We start from the raw sequence: 23271 nt of genomic DNA, 5'->3' as shown, positions 1-23271 counted from the left end.
TGCAGCAGACAAAACACTTCTCAGTCTTAAGTGCCTAACTTTACACTATTTGCCTGCTTCTGCCCCTCGGTCCATGTGGACCATAATGCACGCTGGTGAGACACAGTCTGGGGTATCTGGTGATGTTGGGCAAGTCATGTCCCTGCTGAATGGCACCATGCTCCCCACCTCTGAAATGAGTACCCAGAGGCACTTCTGCAGCTACCTTTGCAACGGAGGGATAAAACTCCATTGCTCCACAGGCAAAAAATTGTGTTTTCATGATTTACTCTAACTTGTGGTAGCTATTTTTTTCTACTTTACAGCTAAGGCATACTGGCAAGAACACTTCACATTCTTGTGGGAAGCCAGGACTCTGTGCTCAATTGCAGTGGAATAACTCCTGGGTCACCTTTTCTTTGCCCTGCCAATGAGGAATTTGGCTTGCAGAGAGCTGGAGCAGTACCATTCTCACTTCTAATGACTCAGCTGTGACTTGGGGACAACCTGGAGCCTAATGCAGAGTCAGCACAACCTGCTCACTCCCATGGGTGCTCTCGATGAGCTCCGAAGCACGCATCTGGGGAGTACTGGTCATGTTAGGTACCTCAGGTTTGGAGCAACTCAGAAGCTGGGACCACCACTACGCTGAGCAGCACTGTCGTCGGTGCCTGCATGGGAAGCCAGTGACCACGGGAGAGAGACTAAACAGCGGCACCAGAGCCTGCACCGGAGCCTGGATGCCACCCTGCCACCATGGCCGTGCCCTGTGCTGTAGTGTGTGAGGGGCCTCTAACCCAGAGCACCCTGGGGTTGCTCTGGGTTGTAGGGGCACCAGGGCTGTTTGAGATCACCCAGAGCTCATCTTTCTGTGTGGCCACGTTCCTCCCCGGGTTCATTCTTCTTCCCACCTCCCTTTTCTTAAGGGATGAGCAGTCCAGCCCGTGGTGACGCTAGAGGTGTCTGCTCGCCCCAGCAGAGGCCGTAGAAGAATAGCAGGAGGAAGCTGCTGAGCTGCCTCCAGCCTCTGCCTGTCAATTGCCGAATTACAGGAAGAACGTCCCGGAGCTGGAAAGGTGGTGGGGTGCTCCCCGCCCCGCGATTACAGGGGTGGTAGCAGGGGAAGCCCCGAGGACCGGTAGCTCTGGCACAAAGGAGGGCGCAGGGGCCCGGCAGGGAGAATCGCGGCAGTGCCCAGGGGGGATCCCGCTCCCTCCCCTCCCCTTCGCCCGCCCCTGTCCCCTCCCTCCGCTCCGCAGCCGGGCGGGGGACTGGAAGCCGGGTCCGATGCACAAGGAGGCAGAGGAGGAGAGGCGGGAGATGGGGAAGGAGCTGTGCTGGTAGTTCTGCGGACGTCGTTAGGGAGAAAAAGAGGGCTGGAGGGGGCCAAAAGAACAGAGAAGAAGGAACAGGACGGGGAGGGCGTCCGCCGTCCCCCCCCCTCCCCCTTTCCACCGTACTGAGGCGGGAGAGAGGACCACGATGTCTGGCCGGCGGGTGCTGCCCGCCCGCCCGCATGGAGACAGCCGCCCGTAGCGGGGCTGCCGGGCTGCACCGCGGGGTGAGCCGGATCGGGCGAGGGCGGGGGGACGACCGGGGGCTGCCCGGGGGCTCGGCGGAGTGCGGGGGGCCGGGGCGGTCGGCGAGGAGCCGGGAGGAGCCCGCTGCCGGGAGGAACTCGGGGAGTCTGCGGGAGCTGGAGCGGCTGATGCTCCGCTGCCCGCCCTTCTGCTAGCCGAGACGGGCTGGGGCACTGGAGACGCTTGAGGGCTCGTCCTCTGCACCTTCAGCATCGCCGGGGCGTCTGGGAGCGCCGCGGGGGCCGCGATCTCTGTCGGTGCGGTACCTGGGCTCGGGAGAAGGCGCTGGGCCTCCCCTTCCACGCGAGAACCTTCTCGGCGCGGAGGAGACCCTTGCCGCCGCCCCTGCTCCCTGCAAAGGCGGGCACCTCGCCGGAGCCTGAGCAAGGGGCCAGGGGCAGCGAACGTTCTCCCCAGCGCAGCGCGCTGCAGGGGTTCACCGCCGTACCGGCGGCCCCGCCGCTGGTGGAACAGCGTGTGTAGTCTTAGCGCGGCGGGTGGGGACAGCGCGGTGCCACCCGTGAGCAGCCCAAGGCGCGGAGAAGCGGGTGTCGGTGCGGGGGGACACCGCGTGTCTGCCTCTGTGCTGCAGGTGTGCCCTCCCTCCCTCCGGCCTCTCGCAGTGCTGCGGGGTGACGAGTAGATCGGGAGAAGGCTGGGCGCTGCGGCGGGGCGTGATGGACGCCCTGCGTGCAGGCGAAAGATGCTTCGGAGCAGGGTTGTGGGAATGACACTGTATGTAATGTCCGTGTGCGGTTTGAGTGCTCTGAGAGACCCCGAGTCTTTTTGCATCTCCAGAAAACCTAGATGGTACCCAAAGGAAAAAATGCAGGCATTTTGATCGGCTGTCACTTAATGCTTGCAGGAAGCGAGATGAGATTTCCTATCTGACATCTGAGGTTGTACAATATTTCTCTTGATCCCTCTGGGGTAGTACTTAAGAAATAAGCTGGTAATGGTAACAGTGCTTTTCCTGCATATGATGTGGTCTTTGTGGAGGCATGAAGACACCCTGGGACAGAGCAGGGACTTAAGGTGACATCCTCCCAGTTGCAAATGAGATGGGTATGGTGCGGAAAAGCAGAGGTCTGGCTCTGTGCTCAGATTTCTGCCTGTTTCTACTTGGACACAAGGAAGGAGGTTTTTTTAAACGTTTCAATTTTGTACAATGGCTCTTGTGCTTGACTTGGGGAAAAAAGGTTTCCAGAGGAGCTACTGCAGAAAGGGGTAACCTCTGAGGCAGAGGCTACTCAGTGTGATTGCCCTCAGCAGTTGAATTGCAAGATCCAGTTTAGACCAAGGAGATTGCTTTGGACCTCCATTGAATTTAAGTCGAATCACTACTCTCAGGTGTGATTTTTGGGGTTCTATTTCTGAAAATGAAGATGGGTAAGACCTCAGGGGAAATCCTGCATTTGTCCATAGGTAAGTCTGAATGTACTGTACAGGAGGAGAACGTGCTTTTGAGGCTTGACACAGGGTAGGAAAAAGGACAAAATTTACATCAACTGAGTATCTGTCAACTACTGGAAGCTTTGGCAACAGCCCCCTACTGCCTCCCCTTATTTATTTGTATTCCTTCTCCTCAACTTTCATTGCTAGCTCTTGTGTGGCATATTTCAGTGTCGGTTTATGCTCACTCTAGGTGGAAAACCAGTGATGCTGAGAAACATGCTAAACCCTCATGTATCAGTAAGGTTGATATGCGGGGCTATTTCTCCTTTTGTGGTAGATGTGAATATGAATATGTAGACTTACTGAGCAAAACTGTGCCAGTTGTTAGTGCTTATTAACCTGTTTCAACACACAATTAAGACTGGGGTTTTTTGTTCCTTCCTTCTCCTCTCCCCCACATAGTTGACAAGATGTCAAAGAGAAGGAGCTCGTGGGGAGCCATATCCTGAATTTCTCAGCCATGAAAGCACATCTGCTCAGTTACAGAACATTTTGTTGAGTCTGTAACTGGAGACTTATTTTGGCTGAATTGAGAGTGTTCAGTGGCAGAAGCAGATTTTTGAATTTGCAATTGCATCATAGCTGTCTTTTTTTTTTTTTAATATTGTACCTTAATTTTCTTTGACAGCTTTGAGCATCATTTAAGTTTTTTAATTTGCTCACTCTTCCCTGCCTCTTTGTTCAGTGGTAGGAATCTACATGCACTTTGTCATTTTGAAGGATTTTTTTAAATTGGAAAACATTTCCATAATTCTTATTTCATCAGACGGTATGTCGAAGCAATTAGCCTACTTTCCAATGCTCTAATTTTTCCTCTTAATATATTATTTCTACAGCTACAAATATAAATACCTTGCAGTTCTGTAGATAATACAAGATCATGGAGGAATTGTGTTTTTCTAGTTGTGTTCAGGAGGACCTATTGTAAATATCACTTTGACTGAAATTTTATTGTGGAATTGTCACTTGTCATGGGACTAGGCCCTCAAGATACGCAAACTTCTCTGATGGGAAACGGCTACATATCGTCAATATGTGAAAGAAACTATTTTTTAATTCACTAATGCTGGCCTATTTGTACTGGTTAAAGTTATGGTGAAATACTAATTTTTAAGTTAGTGACTCTTCAAGAGTAAGATCTGTCTTCAAGGTTATTTTCTCCTGTCATTGTTTCCTGAAAAGAAAGGTAGAACAAAGGCAGATTCTGTAGTACTGATACCAGCAGATTTTGTGAGCCTCCCCCTTCTCTCTCAGCTGGTGTATGCTGAACAAACCTGTGATACATGGTCAGTTCTCCATGAGCTGCACACAGGGATGCTAAAATGAGCTGTGCCACCTCCTTCTGAGAGTATGAAATCAAAGTGGTTATTTCTTAGGAAGTGAGGGCACCCCTGCTTATGACAGCTTAAGTCTTGAAGCCTTTGCTGGGTTTTTAGTGCATTCTTTCCTAGGTGAGATGTTTGTTTTGTCAGCTTGGTTGGCAGCTGGGAGGTTAGTTCTCCAGAGCTTGCTGCATAGTGTCTGCTGTGGCTCTAACTGGGGGTCTGAGTTGCTCTGTGCTTTGAATTTTCCACCTCTCAAGGAAATCCATGCTCTTCAGATAGCCTGGCTTGGTGTTACATTGAGTTCTGCAGTCTTAGCCCTGTGCGCTTCACAGGTCCTGTTTTATTTCTTTTTTGGACTTTTCTTTACTGTTTTTTTTTTATCCCATCACAGACAGAAAAGAGTAGGTGCAGACATCTGTCTGCAAATCCAGTTCTTCTCTGAAGTACACCCAAAGCTCTTGGGGGTTTTAATAGGTAGGTGCTAGAATGGAACATAAACATGAAACTTCACAAAAAAAACGTTTATTGCTGCTAGTGTGCAAAATTGGTGCTGCAGCTTGTTCACATATGCTGTCTTACCTATTTAGGCATTGTTTCGTGGGTTTGCATATCCAGGGTGAAACCTGCTTTTCAATGATGCTTTTCAGAAATGCTTGCTTGGCAGCAGCTGAGCACAGTTACGATTATTGTTCATGATGCATATCTTGATTCTGAAAATCTCATGCTTTTGTTAAAATAGTTCTACTATCATTGTCTATTGGATTGCATGAACAAAGATTGAAAAATGAAGGCTACAGAGTCAGTGGCTGCTCTGAGTAATCATTAGCTGGGTTGTTAGATACCAGGTTAATATTCACCCATTTCCTCCCTTTTTGGAAAACCTGCTGCATTGGTAGCCTGTACACTGTCAGAACAGCACTGAACAGCTGCCTGTCTGTGTTGCCAACCGTCAGATCTCCTAATATGCAGTAACTGCCTGAATCACCTGTAACAGTGATGGGGGCAATTCCACACATTTGTAGGGAATGGAGGGTATTGTCATTCATATAGTAATCTTTGCTGTGCTACCTTTATTTTTTTTCTAATGTGCAAATGGATCACAGTCTGTCCATCCTGTTGAAATACATTATAGCTTTCCTCACCCAAGCGGGTTTTGATGTTTTGTTTCAAAATGGTCAAACTTTGCTGTTGCCGGGCACAGGACATCCCTTGACAATGTCTGGTGTGTCTCATGCAGCTGCTATCCTTTCTGGTTACAGTGATAATCATACAGGAGTGATTGAAGACGTAATTAATTGGAAAGGGGTGGCCAGAGATGGAGAAGTAGGGACAAAATGGGCTCATATGTATGAGACAATGATTTGGTCTGTTTTTCTGAAGGATTAATGCTGCATTATTCTTGTATTATAACCAAAATGAGAATTAGCTTCAAGGCATATTCACGTGCACATATGTGCTGGTCATTGATTTACCATGCCCTCTAGGGATCAGAGGACCAGCATAAATGTAAAGGCATGCTTCTACCAATTAGAGGTTTAAAGTTACCCATAGGCTTGGACATCAGTTGCCTTTGGAGCAAGGTTTCTGCTTTTCTTGCTTAAAGGGTGTTTTATTCATGACGATATATGGTGGTTACATTACCACACAACCTCTACCCCTTTAAGCTATTTGTTTAAATAGCCTTGACAATGCACTCCTCCTTTGACTTTTATTTTTTATTTGTTGAGCTCTGGCAAGTGGAGGGCTGATTCTTTGATCAGAAAAGTTATCCTATGGAGGAGCAACATTTAGTGTTAATGGCTCTTACTATTGATGACAGAGAGGGTTTGTAGAATTCAGAGACACTGACTGTTTTAATGGCTATAAGTCCACTATTACAACCTCAGCAGGCAGAACTGATTTTAAAATGAAAGTTGAAACTCTGCAGAATTGCAAAACCAAGCCTCATTCCTAAGCCTTTGTGAGGACAGATGCTGTACAAGCCATAGAATCATAGAATCATAGAATAGTTAGGGTTGGAAAGGACCTTAAGGTCATCTAGTTCCAATTCCCCTGCCATGGAGGGTCTCGAGAAACATGTCTGAATCTCATCCCTGGCATAGTCTCATCTGAGTGGATCAGAATGCCTGCTTAGAGTTTGTCAAAGCTAGTGCGTTTCTAGAGAAGCTGAGAGTTGGGCCCTCTGAGAAGAGCTGCCCTCTTCAGTGACTCAAATGGAACCATGAATTTCAGCATGAATTTTCATAGATGTTCCTTGTGCTGCTTTTTACTGCTTTGCTGAGACACCAGTGAATTCAGAATTCTGCTTTGCCATCCATCAGTTTAAATCAATCAGCAGGAGAGGAGGAGGAGAACAAAATCCAACTTTGATGGAAACATACTGCAAAAGGCAATTGCATCACATTTATATTCTGCTGTGTGCTTTTGTCACCCACGCTTGTAAAATAATCACTGACAACAAAATGAAGTACATTTAATTTCCACATACACAATAATTTGTTGTATTTGCTGAGTAACTACAGGTAGCTCCTATATGGTAACTGATTTTTCTACTTATTCCAGCCCTTCTTCCATTCCTTGTCCATGGAGGGGGTGTGCTTAATAATGCATGAACTGAAGATAAACTCAGTTTGTATTAGCTATTTTTTAAATTGACTGAGGTATTTAGCAAGAAACTTGAAAAATACAATTTCATAAAGCACAGGTGGGATTTTTTGGAGCATCCCATGAGAAACATTTATGGGAGAAAGGAAAAGTATTAGAAGAATGAAGAGTCATTAAGAATGAAGAGTCATTGTAATAGCATGCCTTTTCTTCCTTAAAACACCTAGATTATGCTCCTTTGTGCTCAAAGCTTTCATGTAATACCAATGAAACATGCTCTATAACCTGTCAGAATAACAGTTCTGATGGCAATGCTGCATTTAGATAAATAAAGCCAGTGTGATGCAGGAATTTTGCCTTCTCACTGAGCAAATCTACTGTACAAACTCACACTCTCCAATTCTCAGGCTCTTTCCTGCCTCTCAGAGTGTCCCTGGCCTAGCTTGTGAAGTGCTGTGCTGGCTCAACAAGCAGACCAGAGGACAAGCAGGGCAGGACAGCCTGCAAAATGCAGGGCTGTGGGATGATGGCCCCGGTATACTGCAAAGTGCCTCCATATCCATTTGTTTCTATGTCAGGATTGGCCCACTGGTTGCTCTGAGCATGACTGTGTGCATGGAGAGGTACCCTGGGGAGGTGTCTTACCAGCCACTCTTCTGTGAATGCTGGCAGCAGAGCAGGGAAAATACGTGTGTCTTAAACAGGTGTGTATTCACAGCTTTTTGGTGTAACTTAGAGATATGTGAGGTTGCTCAAAACCTTTGCGAGGTTGCAGAACCATCGAGTGTAACCTAATAAGCTGAAAGTGGAACAAATTTTGAAGAACTGCATGTGAAACACTAGTTGACAGTGGATCATCTTTGCAACTAGGGTCTTCAGGGATTTGAGTTGCTGGTAGAAAGGTGTCCAGCTTAAGAAATAAATGGTGGTAAGTGATATGTTTCTTAAGAGCATGGCCATGTCAGTCAGGAGACACCAGTCTTCAGCATTATGCCTCTTACACTGGGCTGAGTCAGGGGAATTTGAGGTCTCCCCAGTGCAAATGTAAGCCACAGACTGATGAAGGTTTCACATCCTTGCATCGCTCAGCCAAATTAGTCTGGGTTATCTTGAGAATTCAGTGCATGTTATTTCAAAACACATGAGAAGATGTAACAATTCATCGGTCATGAAAGCCATTAGGAGCAGGTAATGTCTTTCAGCAAAGAAAATACCTGAAAAATAAAATGCCATTCACGGAATACCTACCTTCCTGAGGCTTTCTCTGAGACCCTACCACTTGCTGGCTTTATGGGGCTGCATACTCCAAACACAGACATAGTACATAGACATAATGTGGCATCCTAGGCACGTGGTTGCATGTTGGTTTTGTGTGTCAGTGAAAATCAGAGGTCAGCCGTTTGTAGCAGCCTGCAGTACTGAGAAAACTAGAGGTGCGTCATGGGTTGTTGCAACAATATTGCTGCTGAGAGACTGCCAAAAACACAAGAGAAAAATTGTCAGTACATAGTCATTTCAGGCACCGCTACAGCAGCGAATGGAGAGAGGCCGTTGTTTGTGTGGGGTTGTCGCACATAGTACATCTGCTTCTGCTCTCATGCATGCCGTGAAGCCAGTGACCCAAGTATCTAAGAAACAACTTGGAAGTTTTCAGGTATCTTAGGTCAGATGAGGACAGAAGCAACTGAAAGGAAAGAAAATGCGAGGCCTAGTGATATTCAACTTGAACTTTATATAGAAGTTGTGATGCCACTGCAGAGATAGCATAAGGCCACATTAATCTGTGCTGCCATTTGTCATAGAGATGTAATTCATATAAGCAGAACAGCACTTGGCCCATCCACAGGCTGTCACGGAGTTCAGCTCACCTAGGGGATATTGGAACTAGACTGTGTATGACATGCATCAGGTAACAGATTATGCAAGGCAGTTGCAGAATATAACTAATTCACAGGTGTTCAGACAGAAAAACAATGTCTGTGCTACAACGAATCATCTTTAAAGAGAAGCTCTTCAAGGTCTATATGCCAACGCTCACTTGTGTGATATGCATGAATGTGGAGGAAATTTTGACTAGAAATGGCTGGTCTGTGACTTTGTTTCTCTTACGGAGGCAGTTTCCATAGCAAAATCAAATTCTGGAACATGCAGTTTTCTGCCAAAAATCACTCAGTTCTGAAAAGTTTTGGCCCAAAACATTGAGCAAAAATGTTATGCATACAATTTATTTTTTTCTTTTCTCTCTTTAAAGATGTTTTTTTGTGGAGGGTTTATTTTAATTTACTTAAAATTGCAAATATAAAATGATCCACCATTCTGAGTTGCATTGGGTTTTCTTTATTTATTTCCATTATATTTATTTTATATTCCAGTTATGTTTAATCCAATTATTACATTAATTTATATCTAATATTATATTCCAATATATTTCATATTTATTAATTAAGAGTGTGAATGGTTTTCTGGTTTTCTCTGTTGTGTTTGTGTCTTGAGATTGTAAGAGAAGCTTCTACTTTTAACTCTGCTATGTAGAGTAAGAGAATGGATGTGGAGTTTGAAGTAACAAAAAGAAATAAAGGATCCAGTGAAGGTCCCCTGTCTACTAATTCTGTTTGTGTAAACATCTGTGTTCATTAATTGGCTTCTTATAGAGACTTTCTTGAGTTTGTGGTTCTGTGATGGAAATAAGAGGTAAAGTAGGAAAGCTAGGAACCACAAAGGAAATTGTTTCAGGTTGACCAAAGCCATAAGCTGTTTTTCTTGCTAACAGTAAGAAAATAGGGTGTCATTTCAGACAGGATGAAATACTTTGTTGGTTTTGTAACACTGTTTTATGTCTTTATGGTTTGCAGCTTCTTTCTGCAAAATATTTCATTTATTTACCCCTTCAATTTTGAAACTGCCTGCTGAAGTTGTTGTCCAAAAGTGTGTCTCCAGTCTCCTCCAATGCTCGTTCCTTTGTATTCACCATTTCCCTTAAAAGGAAAAGCACACAGCTGGCACTCAACAAAGCTGCAGTGGTGTGGATTGAATGGATTGTGCTTATTTAGTATTGCCTGTGATTCCCCAGGAAGTGACTGCGTTTGTCCCTGCAGAAAAGGGACCACCAAAGACAGGTTTTCCTGCCACTCTGTAACAGCTCCTGAATTAAAAGATTTAGATGTTCTTTAAAAAAAAAACAAGAACAAACAAGCCTGTAACAACCTTGTTTCCTAAGCATGACATCAGACCTCATTTCTGATCACTGCAAGAGTCATGAGTAAGCTATTTACAGGAAGAAATATAAATGTCAGGCTAAACAAAGAGTACTTGAAAGAGGCACTGTCCAGAATAACAAAAAGATGAGTAAATATTGTTGACCTTGTTTGTCCTCTTGCTGGCTTTATTCTCTAAATAGGAATACATATCGAGGAAATGGTAAATACACTTGCTGACGTTTTTTCCATACTGATAGCTCTGCATTTCCTGGCATAATAGCCTGTCTTTTCCAGTACACAATGATCTGCAATTAATCTGCAGTCATTGAAGTGGGCCAACATCAACCTTATGAAGTTCAGCCAAGCCAAGTGCAAGGTCCTACACCTGGGTCAGAGCAATCCCAGGCACAGCTACCGGTTGGGCAGAGAAGAGATTCAGAGCAGCCCTGCGGAGAAGGACTTGGGAGTGTTGGTAAATGAGAAAATGACCATGAGCAGTCTTCAGTGTGCACTCGCAGCCCAGAAAGCCAACTGTATCCTGGGCTGCATCAGAAGGAGCGTGGCCAGCAGGTCGAAGGAGGTGATACTGCCCCTCTACTCTGCGCTTATGAGACCTCACTTGGAGTATTGTGTGCAGTTCTGGTGTCCTGAACATAAAAAGGACATGGAACTGTTGGAACAAGTCCAGAGGAGGGCCACGAGGATGATCATGGACTGGAGCACCTCTCCTATGGAGGCAGACTGAGAGAGTTGGGGTTGTTCAGCTTGGACAATAGTGCATGGAGACCTCATAGCAGCCTTCCAGTATCTGAAGGGGGCCTACAAAGATACCAGAGAGTGACTATTCATCAGGGACTGTAGCAATAGGACAGAGGGTAATGGGTTAAAGCTTAAACAGGGGAAATTAATATTGGATATAAGAAGGAAGTTCTTTACTGTGAGGGTGGTGAGGCACTGGAATGGGTTGCCCAGAGAAGCTATGAATGCTCCATCCCTGGCAGTGTTCAAGGCCAGGTTGGACAGAGTCTTGGGTGAAATGGTCTAGGGTCAAGCATCCCTGCCCAAGGCAGGGGAGTTGGAACTTAATGATCTTAAAGTCCTTTCCAGTCCTAACTGTTCTATGAGCCTATGAGTCTATTTATCCAATTAAATGCTCATGTCTTTGGAATCAACACTACTATGGTTCTTAAAGGAAAAACAAAGCTTTTAGTAGATCAACTGATCCATTTAAAGACAGAGCTCATCCTGTAATGTCTTTCAACCCAGCATTTCCATAAACATTCTTTCAGTGTGCAAAAAACCACTTTATTGCCAGGTAAGAGGTGGCTTTCAAAATAATCAGTATTGATAGTATTAATTAATAGTTAACGTAAACTGTGTTCCATGTCAGGTTAGACAGGGTTAACTTGGGAATAGATGTTAGTACCATTCCTGGTGATCTGGAGTTAGGATAAATTTGGAATATATTGTTCCTTCAGTACATGTCTTACTTTGAAATTTGTATTACTCATTTCTGTCCAGGATATCATCAATGCACAGATAATCATTACCCTAACTTATACTGTTAAATTGGGCTGTGGGAGGTGCTTGCTTTGAAAATGTGTTGCTTGTCACCACACTCCTGGTATTGACTAAAAATGTTAGGCCACAATGTCAGTGCCGTCTTGGGAGAGCACTTTCTCTCTGGTCTAGCAGATGGCAGCATTGGAAAGAGACTCGATAGCCAGTTTGCTTAGGAGAGTATGGCAGTAATGATGATGATCCACACCTTGTAATGAAGGTTTTCTACTGTGGACTTCATTTCAGCATTACCAGTAAGGGAATTTCTGACCAAATTTGCAATAGCTACTTTTTTCAAGTAGATTATTTTTTTTATACTAGAAATGAGTACTTGACTAACGGTTTAGGACTAGTGTTTTTTTTTTCTGTTTTTCTTCATTTGCTAGCCAGAATTCATCTTGGCTAACATACAACCCTATCTTCCTCAGTCATTTCTTCTTGGGATGCTAACATCTTCATAACACTTTTTTAAATTATTAATGTTGCCATCCCTTTATAATGATAAAGCTTCATTTATCTTAAGAAGAATTCCTTCCCTGGTTTCATTTATACGGTAGAGACAGTTTCTGCTGCTGTCAGGGGTTTGATCTGATAGATGTATCTCACAGTCCTTGAAGATGACTTAATCTGGTTTGAAGTTATTCATGCTGTTCTTGGCTGAATAACTCAGTGAAATGGCTTCTCAGATCTAAAATGCATGCACCAGAGAGCAGATGTTTGGTTGCATTACTCCTTTTATAGGGAGTATGAAAATACACTTAAAAGTGTGAGTGACATGAGTTTGAATGACAGAAGGACTTAAAAATTGGTAATTGTTAAAAGATCAGAATGATTTAGTGAGTAGAGGCTACTTTTTATTAGTATTTTGATACATATTTGTCTGGCTCCTAAATTCCTGCTGAGATCATGCTGATTCCTGATTCTAAGATGTTTGCCAAGATGTTTGCCCTGGTATAGAGGGCTATTGAAACAGCTTTTTAGCTTTAAATCCCATTATACAGGTTTCATATTAAATTTACCATGGATTGCATGCAGAACACATTTACTATTTGCAGTGATGTGATGTGGAATGATTTAAAAAGATCTTGCTGTGGAACGATAGAAAGCAATAATTTGTAAACTGCCATTTCTCTTTATTTGAAGTAGGGACAGATAACCATAGCAAAATACTAATTATGCAAGCATTATTGCTTGTGGAATTTCATTTAGCTGGGTGATCTTCAGCAAAAGCCAGACAATGGTGCAGGTAATCAAAAAAACCCAAACAAAACAAAAGCACCCTCAGCCCCCCCCCCCCCCCGAAAAAAAGGACAACAAAACCAAAATACCAAAAAAACCCAAAAAATCAACCAATCAAAAAAAAACCAAACCAACCAACCAACCAAAAAAAAAAACAACCCCTAAAAAAACCCCCAAAACCACACACCAAAGGGGAATAAAATCTACATTGTTTTGCAAGGAGAGGGGAATGAGTCAGGCAGTAAATGCTATGTTAATCAGAACAGAGGGAGCACAGTGAGCATTTCAAGTAAAGCTACATCATTTCAAGTAAAACAAAGGACAGAATGAACATTTTGAGATTTTTTCATTCTGTGCCTCAATGAAGAGGTAGAGTTAGCACCTAAATGGGTTTTGATGGGCATTGAGTGGCTCTTCAGGCAAAGGGAGATGATAGGAGGTCAGGATACCTCAGGCCAGTTTGTTTTCTTTATGCGGTGCTTTGTACATTGTCACCTCCTCTGTCCTCTTCTAATAGGAAAAGCCTTTTTGTCTTCTCTGTTGATACCCTTTGCCTGAAGACATGTGTGAGGTGTCCATCTCGGGACTCTACGCAGTCATGTTCATTTCCTTCATTCTCCTCAACAACATTTTGTGTACCTTAACCACAAGCTTTTTGTGCTTTATATGACTACTTCAGTGTGACTCTCAGTCACACAACTCTTCTGGATTTGTTTATTCATATGTATTCAAGTGGCAAAGCCTTCAGCAGCCTGGCTGGCAAGAGTAAGGTCCTTTTCAGGTTTGGTCCCAGCTTGGCTATCGAAGGAGTCTGGTGTTCTCTGACCTTGCTTGGGTGTCCAGCCTTGGCTTTCATTAATATACTGATCTTCTTAATCCTTATTTAATTTTGTCTCTTACAGTTTTGATTCCATCTACCTGTGATGATGACAGATGGAGAAACTAAACTTCCTCAGTAACTGCAGAACATCAGGGATTACTTGAAGTAACAGTTAAGACATTCTTGGTACTAATTGCAGTTTGAAGTTTGTTTTAAGCCTTAACAGCCTCAGTGAGAGATTCAAAATTTTGGTCAAAACATCAATGAGTCAAGACAGATACTTAAAAAACTTATTTGCTTTTAAGCCTTTTGCTGAAAAGTTGTGCAGCACAGGAGTTAGTGGAAATATTTCAGTTCAGGTGAGTGTCAGCTGGGAATTAGAAACTAATTTTCAGAACTCTCTCCCTTTGAATTAGTGTAGCAGAAGCAGTTCATGCCCTGTTTTATCAGTTTGCTGTAAACTGTAGCTGAACAGTCAAGCAGTGACAGCTTGCAAACAAATGCTACGGTGCTGGGAGCGTGTAGCTGTTACCCTGAGAGCTGTGCAAAACTCTGCATTTAATGTATGTGCAGTGTGATATTTGTATGACGAATATGAATTACCACAGTTATAGCTGGACTTTCAGTGGGATGGAAAAAAACAAGTGATATGTATGATGTAAAGTGGAGGTTGAGAAGGAAGAAAAAGAAATAGTGTAAGTGGTAGTGGTTCAGTGAGCATCGGTTGTTGACAAGTGTTAAGGGAATGACAGCTGGGCTCTGTTGCTGGCCCATTTCCTTTGTACCTTCTAGGCTGAGCAGGAGATAGGATAGCCTGTTTGGTCCTGGGATGTATAGTCATGCATTTGTTAACACAAAATGCTGTATCTCTAAACTAGTCCTATACTGCAGAGCTGTTACAGCAGGATTAAGGCCATGCAGCTTCATACAAGTGTGTCTACAGCCCTTTTAGCTCTCCTCTGCTTGTGCAATTGGAACCTGCTCTTGGTTTGACCTCCAACAACTCTTAACAGCTAGGGAGTTTCATTTGCTGGTCTTTCAAACACTGTAAGGTATGTATTGTCTCAGGAACATCCTCTAAAAAGGTATCTAAGCTTTATAAGTATCTTCCAGTGAAGCATATGTTTTTTCCCTCTCTTTTTCAGTCTGTGCATGAAAATACAGTTCATGAGACTGACCTGTTGTCAATAGCCTGATTTGTTTCAGACAGTGGAGTTATACAGATTTATAGCAGAGGACTGTCTTATTTGAAAGGTGAAATACAACCCCACATAAGTAGCCCAAGTTTTCTGTACTACATAGCATTACGTGGATTGAGTAGGGTGAAATTAAACCAAATAGAAAAGTTACTGAGTTTTTGGCTCATTTCTTGTTTGTTCAGGTTAAGTAGTAATTAACACAGACACTCAAACTTTTTTTGATGGGTTTACTTCTTAAAAATTGTTAATTTTTTAGGTATCTTCATTGTGCTAATGAAATCTCAACTCCCACATTGGCTGTTTTCACAGCCCTGAAAATGAAATAGAACCAAAAAATAAATTGCAAACCGAAATCTGTGGGTATCCATATTTGAAGTTAAATGTTAAATCTTTTGGATGTCAGGTCATTCACATTTTGGAGAAGCTATGCTGCAAGATATTCTTCAGACCACCTTTCCCTTACTGTTGTGGTATTCTTCATAGAAGTTGATAGATCTTTGACTCTCTTGAATTTAATGGAAGAGCTTCTACTGGTTCAGTGGGAACAATGCTTAAGCCTGTATTTGCAAGTGCCCCAACCCTCAGCCCCCAAATTTAAATTTAATCTTACTTAACATAAAAATGGCTAATGCCTAAAATAAATAATTAAATAAGTGCAATGTCTTGCCATGATTTCAGATGTTTTTCAGGGAACAGTTTCATAGTACAGTTCTTGTGTTTGTTTATGAGCACTTATGCTGTGCATGCTGACATGTGGTGAACACTAGTCTATTAAGGCATTTCTCTTCAAGCTGGATGTAGGTTTGGCTGATTTGAGTCAGTCCTCAGTATATGCTCAAGATGTTTTTCTGTTATCTTCCTCACTGCTTTGTTATCCTTGTCTCTGAAGTCTGGTAACAGAAAGACAATTAAATCAAGTCAGCTTCTCTGACACAAAAAGAAAAGACCTTGACCTTGCTCAAATGGTCAGTCTGATGTTAAAGAGCTGCTAACATCCAGAGACTTCTTGAAGAAGTTTTACTTCTTGGTGATCTGGCCAGAAAGCAGATGGTGGAGATATAAATTAACCTGACAGAAGTAAAAAGAACAGGTACTCTGATGCTTTTAGGTCATGAGTCTTTACCTCTCTGTCCAGCAACTAAGAAGGAGCTATAGGTAGGTTTATCATCCTGCAGCCTGATACTGCCTGCTGAACACGTGGGGGCTGCCACTCTTAGGTAGGATATTGAGTGTGAAATGTGACTGCTCTGATACCTTTATAGCAGTCCCAGTCTCTGTGGCTGGAAGAGCAGCTTATCTGTTGCTGAGCAGATACAGATCAGGTGGCCAAGCTGCTTATGTTTCCAGTAACTACCTGCCTAATAGCCATTATCCTGAAGAGGGTACTTGAAAAGATCAGTCATAATGCACTTTCCCAGCTTGAAGAAGCCAGGGCCTTGAAATGGGTTGTTACAAATTATATGTTTTGGCTAGATGCAGATGTAGAGACTGGATAAAAGAGTTAAAATGCTCTCAACAAAAACACTAGACATGCAGTTGAGAGAGATTTGGCAGAGGAATGGTGCTTTTAGCATGCTTTTGACCATAGGACAGACTTCTGTAACCCTTAAGGGTTCACATAATATAAAGAAATTCAGCCTAGAAATGAAAAGGGCTTAATTAAAATGTTAGTCTCACTTCACTACCCACTTATTACTATTACAGCATAACTGAATTTTTTAATGAGATATGCCAATTATAGATTTTTTTTTTTATCAAAACTGTAGGGAAAAAAAAAAGATTTTTAAGGTCAATTGCTTAGTCTACTTTTTTTCTTTAAGCAGCTATACTTATTTTTAGAATGGTTTTGAAAAATAAGTTTTGAGGAAAGGACAATTGCCATGGTCAAAATAAAACAAACAAACAAACAGAAAAACAACCAAAAACCCCCCAACCAACCAACCAAACATCACAACAGAAAAAAGCCAACTTGAATATTCTTTTAATGCATGTATTTTTAAACCCAACTGAAATGTAGTTCCCTACTGTGCATTATAGGAAGGAAGAGATGGTAAAAATTTGAAATTTAGAAAAGAAAAATCAGTATAATATGAAATTTGGTTATGTGCCTTACAGTTTTCTCTCACAAAGTTTCTCTAACAACAGGGTGTTACATCAGTGAACATGATTGTCGTACCATTCTTCACTGAGCACATTTTTTGAGTAGAAATATTAACCAGTGTCAGTGAAATCACTTCTCCTCTCGAAGGCCTGTGATCTTTGGATAAAAGGTGGGAGAATATCTTGCGATTCAAGTGTTTCTATCATCTTTGCTGCTGTTTGTGAGGATATGTTTCCTGTTGTGTCTGAAAGCCTGCTCTTTGACCTTTCCCCAGCAGCCCCAAGAGGGCTAGCTCAGTGAGCGTTGTTTTATAATGCCAGTTAAGATCTGCCTTCTGCAACCACAACTGTACCCAAGCCTGGCTGGACCCACAGGGCCACGCTCTGCTTCTGCTGCCACTTGCATCTGTTTAATTTATATGGAGGCTTGTAAAGACGAGCAGAACTTAGCCCTTCACATTCTCTAATGGATTTCACTTGCCTGTGCCATGGGATTCGTTTTATGTCTGTTACAGCTGCACTCTTGCTCCTCTTACCTTCTGCCCTTTGACTCTGAAACGACATCAAAGCTAACTTCTTGTACCCTTCTTGCTTCACAGTATAAATTTCTTTACATTGTCCTTATTTTAGAGTGTTAGCAAAGCTAACAGCTACAACTTATGCAGTAAAACATTTCTATCTTGCCACAGGGGTCTATAGGAAGCAGGCAGAGCAAAATCTGGGTGCCCTTTGCTCCCCTAAGCCCAAAATAGGGAAGGCGGCATCAGTTGATGATGTGCAGCTATCTCTTTGTAAAGAGTAGCAGTGTTTCTCCACCCTTTCCATGACCCCTAAAAGCATTTCAGAAGAAATATTCCTCCAGCCAGCCAGAATCTTAGAGGTGAGATCACTGGGTTTAGAAAAGCAGTTTTTCAGAGAGTTCAAGTTTCTTGGTTAGGTTTTCTATTGATTTTTGTGGATAAGCTCAGCATGGAGTGAAGATAAGGATTAATATATAGGGGTGTCTTTTACTGTCCTCCCCTCCTTCTCTTTGGTATTACTGTGCCCTGTTCTGTGATCACCATCCAAAGCTTCCTGTTTCACCTCAGCTTCCAGCAGCTAGCTCAGGTGGAAGTAGCCAGTTGCAGTAGTAGAAGGATCAAAGTGAAGGCATATTCACCATGCTGCTTGGGTGGTTTAGGCAGTGTCCCAGGAGGTACCTTAGACCTGGTTTGGATATATGTGTGAGGGCTGAAGTTGTTGGGGTGTTTGATATGGAGAGAGTCTGTGGTACCTACAGCTGGTTGTTCTGCACAAAGCCGTGTGGTGCTACACACAGTCATACAAGCTTGAGAACTAGGGCCACTGTAGTTACAGTTCCCTGGACAGTTGATAATGCTAGTGAAAAGCTGATAATCCAGCTTTTTTTTTGTGGTACTGACATTGGATTGAGTATCCACATAGGGTGGCAGTGGGAGCCTTCATCTGCAAGGTGGGAGAGCTAAGTTGAAACTTCACTTGCCTGACACTCGCTCAAATGCAGACCATCTCAGGTAAAGACAGCATGCAGTGGGTGATTTGAAGTGCAAATCACACACTGCAGCCACATATCCAAAACCCTTTCTCAACTCCCCTTGCAGCTTCTTTGTGCAGTGAACATGCCCCCAGGTCTCTGGCTGTGCTCATCAGAGAGAGCAGCTAGTTTAAGGACACAGCTCAAAGCATCCCCAGCCTTAAAGGTGCTTTAAATGCATCTGCCTGGGAAGTGTTTGTAGGATTGGGAACCCACCAGGTTGCATCACAGCTAAGCACAAGTTTTGAAGCATCAGACTCAAGAGTAAAAACGCAGAGACTTGCAGAAAGGATGTTCACCCAAGAGCATAGCACATGCAGGAGCCAGTCACCTAGAGGTGAATTTTGTTACGTGCTCTATCATGTTTTAAGTGGTACAGCAGCCCTTGAAGGTCATCTGAATGCAATTTCTGTCCAGCTTTCTTGTTTGACAGTAATGGCATTACTGGATGTTAGAGACCAATATTTGGCTTACTGTTCAGCACACCCTGGATTGTATCAAACACTTGAAGTCTAATCCATTATATTGATTAACTTTAAAATAAATGTTTCCTCCTTTTTGAAAAGCTTTATGTCTGGCTCTGCTTTGGAAGCTTGCAAATTGAAAAGCAGCAGTGGCTGCATCTGTGATGAAAACCACTGAATGGATATGTAGCTAGTTTTGTTCCTTGGTGAGGACTTCTTTAAATATTTTGAGTTAGTTGATAAAGGCCCAAATCTCAGTCAGGAACAAAGCCGTGGCTTCACTGAAACTCTGCCAGTTTAACCAGTAGGAAAGTACTGCCTGGAGGATCCAAGAGTTGTACCTGGCTATAGTGGATTTGTAAGAAGAATATTTTGGTTGGAGGGAATGAGAAGGTTTGTAAGCCAAGCTTATGGCATAGGGTAAGTTAATGACTATCCACATTCTTGCCAGTCTCCAAGGAATAACTGCTTGATTTAATCAGTTCTTTAAATATCTTATTTCTTGCATGAGTTTGTTCATTTGGCTAATTATCTTGCTCTGTGTTGTCTGAGCAATACAGAGATACACAGTGTGGCACTCACTTGTAGGTATATACATAATTATAAAATCTGTATCTGGACATAACCTGACCTCAGAGTGTTATTTAGAAGTTCACTTGTCAGAAGAGAAGTTCACAGTGTCTCTCGAAAAGCTGCTGCTCGTCCATGTTTGGATATCTTCTGTAGCACACAGGGCTAAAGGAGTGGCTGTATCCAAAAGTGTTGTTTGTTGCTGACCAAGTGACATGTTTGTAGAGCCACTTGACTTGCCTTTTGGTGAAAGAAAATCTCGTGTTTCAATGTGAAACACAAGCATTAACATCAGATGAAACCTGCTGTATAAGAAGATGAACTAGGAAAGCCAAATAGAGAGGAAAACAAGGATTTGATCCAGTCATATCTAAGGTGATTGAGATTAGACTGCTGATTCTGACACAGCACTAGGTGGTAAGATGCTGTCTGGGACCTGGTAATTGATGTGCTGGTTCCTTCACTCAGGTGGATACCTGGGAGTGGTGGTATACACTCTCAGATTCAATACCAATTCTATTTCTGAGATTCAGTATCTGGGTTTCTGTCCTGTAGTCCTCTTTATTCTAACCATCCATCAAATGTATTAGATCCACTGTTTCTTTGGTCCAGCTTTTTATAGTCTCTATTCCAAACCTCTGACACTGAAAGTTTATTTACACTGGCTGGATTGGACTTGCTTACTGTTCCCAGCAGGTTTGAATTTAATCTCCATTCTGCACTATGCTTATGATGAAATATATTACATTTTTAAGATTCTGTAACATGTGATGTTAATCTCTTGATGCCTGGCACAGGTGAGCACATATTACCTTCCATGCATGTGCTTTGAGTCTTGACTGCATGGATTTATCAAAACCAAACACGAAAATATATGCAAACAGTAGGGTGCTTTCCTTCTTGCTGTTATTTCCTTTAAGTTCTTGTGGGTTTTATGGTTGTTGGGTTGGTTTTTTTTGCATCTAAAACCTTATTTAAGGAACTCTCTAAGACTATATCCTTAGTTGCGAGGAAATTAAGACGTAAAAAGAGAGGTTACAAGCTCTCATAACTTTCATATAGTGTAGGGGTAGCTCAGGCAGCATTTTGCATTCCAGATGTATTCAGATGGACCTGTGATAGTGTACAGATACCAGTTATGCAGAAGACTGGTCCTTGTAGTGTCCCTTCATTCTCTCATTCATTCTTGGCTTGATTGAACAGAAAGGAGATCTCAGGGAAGTGTAATCTCTATCTGTCGGGGAAGGAAGAATCGATGTGGTAATAAAAATAATGCACAGGCTCAGCTACTAACTCTGCCTCTGACCTTGCTAAGCTGTGGGTGTCCTGGTCCTGTGATGGCAGTTGAAAGCTATCCACATAGCTTTTGGCCTCTGAAAAAAAGAGTTGTTACTACTGTGTTGGCCTGTAGGCAATAATGAGGACATATGAAAGGGAGAAAGCTTTCATACTCTATGGACAATCAGGAAGATGCAGTTACTGATGTTATCTGGGTAAACTTGTTAGCTGCAAGATATTTCACCTTATAGCTGCTAGATTGTGCACTGGGAACTTAAAGTTAGAGCAGAGTCCTTTTTTTTTTTTTCACGGCTAGATTTCCTTTGGCTTCCTGTGTCACATTCTCTAGGATTTCTGTTGTTGAGCATTGTCCCTGCGACTGTGAGTTAGACAATTTGCTTAATTTCACCTTCCTAATGATAACATACGAATTGAACAGCTGTAGCTTTAAAAAAGACAGACTGTTAGGTAGTGAGTGGAATGTGAAATTGCAAGGTGGCTGTAACACCAGTGGTTCACCAGAAGGTGAAGTTAAAAGTGTCACCAGCTCAGAGTGCCACTGATGGATGCATGCACGATTGAAAGCATGTATTGGAAGTTGGATTTTCTCATGCCTGATCATTTTCTTCTATCTTAGGAAACAGATGTCCATCCCCACAGAAGATGTATATTACAGCTAATATGCTGGGTGATCTTGACGACTTTGCTTTTGTTGGTGCTACTGCTGTCTTATTTTTCTCTCTTGTCCTTCTGCTTCTTGCTTCCAGAAACCACGTATGCAAAACTCACTTGCTCTGCTGTTAAAGTGAGAAAGCTGCATGCAAGGTTTTTCTAATGAACAATGATGAGTATTCTAGAATATTCAAAACTACAAAGTTGACCTTTCTGATACAAAAGTAATTTTTTGTGTAAAGACTTTTTGGAAGATAAACATTTTGCTTTCTTTAGAAAGGATTCTGTTGTTTAAAAACTGACCACCTGAAAAACAATTTTCATCTGGAGCTGCACTCATTTTGTTTGGTGGTTCAGGGTTCTTAGACAAACTATGTCAATGTAATGCAGTGAGGCATTCAGGAAAGGGTACCATACTGCCTTGGAATGGCATGTAAACAGTACTTGTTTGTAACGTTCTTTCACCTCCAACCATTCCAGTCCAAGGACCTCCCAAGTTAGGTGTGGTTTCTGTGTACAAAGGAGAAAAGCAAGCATATTTTTACTAGGCTTTAATTCACTAGAGAGAGCCACATAAGCACAGAGAGATGGGAAATAAATAGCTGAAACAAATTTATCTTTGAATTGGAGGTGACATCCATGAAAAATGCTTTGTACTTTTTTACCCAGCCAAGCTTTGCCTACCTATATCTTCACACCATTAATCACAACTAAAAGGTTCTGTGGGAAACCTTTTTCTCTATGTTAAGAAATACTAATGAGCATGTGGACTTAATGTTTTGTCCCTCATCAGAGGGTTTGCTTGGTGCAGACAGGGAAGGAAGTCTGTCAGCAGAGGAGTTTAACCCTGGAAAGGAAGTAAGCACCTCCTGTTAGCAAGATGTTTATATTATATTGCTGTTAAGGGGCCACTAGCATGGCATCAGCAGCCTCTAACATTTCCAGTGGCAGAAGACGCAGACAGCTTGTAAATGGCTTGACATACGGCTAGAGGATCTGTCTGCGCTCTTAGCCAGGATCTAGGCTGAGGTGAACAACCTTGCTTGCAAATTCAATGAGAGAGAAATATCGGTGTGGCATTTGTGTGGTGGCACAGAACAACTACCAGTAGTGGGACATCTTTGGTCCTGTGTCAGAGGGCACGCTGTTTCCCCCATTCTGGGCAGGGAAGGGAGCACTGTACAGGGAAGGCAGGGAAACTAGAATGTGCACTACACGGCTGTGTGGCCGCCTGCCTGGGTGAACCCTTCTTAGGTGCACCTTAGATCTCTAAGGCTCTGCGGAGAAACAAGTTGAATGTATTTGCACATATGAAAGTGGTTTGGTTTTCTGGTGTTTTGTGAGCTTAGGCCCGGAGCTTGAGGAAAATACAGAACTAACTGCTGTCCCCACCTTGCTCTTCAGATCACAAAAGGCCATTCCTTAGTATTCCATGGAGTATGTAATCACCTCTGATGTGACCTCCTCATAAACAAATCCCAAATAATTTGTGGACACCCTGATTCACAAAGACCCAGAACAGAGCATTAGTTTTTCTGGTTTTACTCCACTTTCTGATTTGTGCTGGCAATAGTAATAGGGTGCCAAAAAATGTGCTCTGGTCTCTGATTCAAACATCAGCATGTCTGAAAGGCTCTGTAAATCAAGCATGCTTAAAACCAGGCCTTCGAGATTAAA

At 42.8% G+C, this 23271-nt stretch overlaps 1 protein-coding gene across 1 annotated transcript in view; it reads left to right on the top strand.

Moving 5' to 3' along the window:
• Positions 1–1091: 1091 nt before the first annotated feature.
• Positions 1092–23271, top strand: part of PLPPR1 (phospholipid phosphatase related 1) — a 132285-nt gene continuing 110105 nt past the window's right edge. Inside the window, exon 1 of the mRNA XM_061455099.1 lies at positions 1092–1540. The gene's annotated coding sequence lies outside the window, so the exon portion shown is untranslated. The remainder of the gene's footprint in view (positions 1541–23271) is intronic.

Source organism: Pezoporus flaviventris, unplaced genomic scaffold, assembly GCF_033815535.1.
Source record: "Pezoporus flaviventris isolate CSIRO_AGI_PZ_B2104156 unplaced genomic scaffold, CSIRO_AGI_Pfla_v1 ptg000018l, whole genome shotgun sequence".
NCBI classification, from domain to species: Eukaryota; Metazoa; Chordata; class Aves; order Psittaciformes; family Psittacidae; genus Pezoporus; species Pezoporus flaviventris.
This window is presented reverse-complemented; position numbering and strand designations above follow the sequence as displayed.